This window comes from Crocuta crocuta, unplaced genomic scaffold (assembly GCF_008692635.1).
Source record: "Crocuta crocuta isolate KB4526 unplaced genomic scaffold, BGI_CrCroc_1.0 scaffold433, whole genome shotgun sequence".
NCBI lineage: Eukaryota > Metazoa > Chordata > Mammalia > Carnivora > Hyaenidae > Crocuta > Crocuta crocuta.
The window spans coordinates 74,077-77,421 of record NW_027530001.1 but is presented as its reverse complement, the minus strand read 5'-3'; positions in this window follow the sequence as shown (position 1 = coordinate 77,421).

Here is a 3,345-nt window from a genome sequence, read left to right as displayed (position 1 = left end):
GCATGCATAAAAAAAAAAATTAAAAAAAAAAAAAAAAAAAAAAAAAAAAAAAGAAAGAAAGAAAGAAAAGAAATTCACTTTCCTCCTGGCCGAATACACAATAAAATACTCAAATGGTAAGAGAGTCATCTGCATTTTTTAAGAGATCAGCTAGGTGATTATGCTTCTGAAGTTAATTAATAAAATTGGAAGTAGGTAATGGTTCACTGGGGAAACTTTTATATCACAATATCTCTTATGAGGGATCCCATGCTGTAGGGACAATAACGGGGTGCTAATTCTGAACGCACACAGTGCCGTCCGACAAAGACATCAAGATTTGTAGGAAATCAACCCTCCAGCGGTCCTGGCAAGCCAGACTGACCCCAGCAAATGAAAATAATCAAAAGTAATTAGAAGCGTGCTGGACTACTCCTCGGAGAGCCGAGCGGGAGAGTAAACATGCCTGAATCCTCGAGCCACTGCAAAGGCCCATGTCTGAGCTGTTAGGTGCCCTGACCTTGTCCACATAAAGATGTGATTTATGAAGTGCAGGGCACAGCAGCAGGGCTTCTGTCTTCTCCTGGAGAACCAAATTACTGAGGTGGGGATTAACATGCTTTCAGTAGGGCCCATTTCCAGACCAAGGGAAATTTTTTATTTACATTTTTTTTACGTTTAATTTCCTTTTTTCTTTTTTTTACGCCCCCCCCCCACATCCTCAGATTAAAACAAAACAAAACAAAACAGACAAAGTCCATCGAGAGAGACAAGAAATATCTCTCCTGAGAAGCGATGATGTATGTGGGTGACATAGACATTCAGAGCCCTTTTTGTTTGTAAACTTACTGTGCTGGACCGTTTTGTTTGCCTCTACCTACCCAGCACCACAGAATTCACCTTCAAATTTAAGGGGACCATCTTGTGAAATACGCCCTTGATTCAAACATATAAACTAAAATTAAACAAAATATTCCTTTGATTCCATGGCTTTCTGACCTAGTTTCTCTGGCTAGATGCTGTGCTTCGCTACAAGGCTTACTCTTTCAGTAAAAGGATTTGGGAGAAGAACTTGTAGGTGGTCAAGAATTTGGAGGGAAATAAAAAGGAGAGACAAATTGGAGCTTCTGTATTGGGAAAAATATTTATATGAAAATCAGTGGGGAGTCTCCTGAGTCCTAAAGACACACCTACGTACATGTTTTTTTTAGCTTAGTCTCAGTTAAGTTAGATTTCTTATTCTTATGTGGAAAAGGAAGCATCGATTTTCTTTTTAAACACACGTCAATATCTATACATGAAGCTAATTTAATTAGCAAGCGGTTATTGTTCAGCCAAATGTCAATTTCTCAGATTATTTCATGCTTCTTGACATGAACTGTATGAAACAAGATTTAACAGGATCTCCATGAATGAAACTGCACTTGAGAAATGTAAAAATGCACTTGTATGTTCTTGAAAAGCTACAAAAAAGAGCATTAAAACAAAAATGTCAGGCTTGAAGTTCAGTGTATATTTAGCCACCTCAAGAAACCCAAAGCTGTGGAATTAAGGGAAGTCTACTTAGGCTGAGGTTATAAAGTGCCTTCCTCTATAAACTAAAAACATAATGTCAGGGTGAATGGGAACATACTTTATTAACTTTATGGTATTGAAAACTGCCAGCAAGTTGTCTTGTTTTTAAATATTGTCCTCTGCAGAGTGTTACAGGGCTGTTTGTCCACAGGAAGCCTATTAAAAGTGGACAGTGCAGTCATTTCATCTGGCTTTGGCTGGACTGCTTTTCTTTCCTTTAATGATGTGCTGGAATGTACCATGCCCATAGGGTCTCCATTAGCAGAACTTTTACTTCTGGGACAACCATGAAGTTGAAGGCTTAAAAGAGGCATCAGCTTACAGTCTTGTGGGAATCACTTGAATACTGAAGCACTAACTTCTTACTGCTTTAACTAATATATTGACTTATTTTAAATAAACAGTTACACAATGAAGGCAGAGCCAGTGGCCTTATTGGAAATCTTTGAGCCTTTTAAAGATTCTGCAATCCACACAGATGGGGGAGGAAGGAAGGGGCCTGAGGAGGGTTTATGCCCTTTTCAAACCAGGAAGAAAACACATTAACCTCTCCCACCCCAGCCCTGCCATCAGCCAAAGGGGGATCTTTACGGCTCCCAGAAAATCTATCAACTCACACTCAAACCTCATATTTTCCAATGCCTTTTTCCTGGTAAACAACAATTAACCGAATGGGACAGAAAAAAAACAATTCCTTCTGGAAAAAATGTTTTTAAAGTAGAATTCTCTTTTTAAACAGTGGCGATGAATCACTCTATTTTCTGCTTTCTCCAGAGCTATACATTTGTTATAGTATGTTCTTCCATTCCATCCCCCTCATATTTAGACCATTTGTCCTGATACATGTTTGCAAATTAAAGTTGGTTTGAGATTATAGTAAAACCATTATTTTTAATAGCCCATTTCAAGGGCAGCGCTAAACACCGCAGAACAGGCATGTTACTGATTACTGCTGAGCAGACAGCGGCTTTTGCAGATTAATTTGTAACTGGGAACTACTGTAAACAGATTTCATCCGAAATCCCAAGGAATAAAGGGAATTGGTGGTGGTATTTGGCTCCTTGTATTTATTTATTGTTTTAGAAACCTCCTGAGGGAAAGCAAGTTAACCAGAGGGGAAAAACAAGCCCCGTGCAACAACCTTTTTTCCCCAGTGCTCTGTCTCCTCTTCTGTTTCACTTCTGATGGGAGGAGGTGGGTCAGGGTCTTCTCCTCAAGGATTAGTATTGAAATAGCAAGGAGCTCCTTTCATGAGAAACAAGGCCCATCGAACTACTCTGGGATTTCAAGACCCTACTTTTAAACGTCAAGCTGCGTCGTCGGGGGAAAAAAAGTGGGGTGACTCTGTCTTTCCGCGAAGTTATTATATAATCAAAAAAGAGAGGGGCGGGGTGCGAGGGAGGGAGGGAGCCGGAGGGCGGGAGGGAAGGGTGGGGGGAGGGAGAGCGAGGGAGGAGAGATTGCTATTTCGTGTTCGCCCGGCTCCTTCTGATGATTTCCTTTAGTCTTTCTCACTAGTAATTCAGTAGAGAGCAAGACTGATGATGATGATATTGATAAAATAATGATGAGGCTAAATAATCCCCCATCTCTCTAGATAAATCTTCCAAGGTTCCAGAGAGAAGGCGTTAACACTTTTGGCTCTGTTTGGAGAAGAGGATTTCCTCCGTGGAACCAGTCCTAGCTCAGGCCGGTGTCCGCGGTTCTTGACTGCAGGGTGCACTCGGCCAGAAGCTCGCGGAGCGCGGGCCGGCGCGCGGGGCTCCGGGCAAAGCCGGAGGCTGGCGCCCG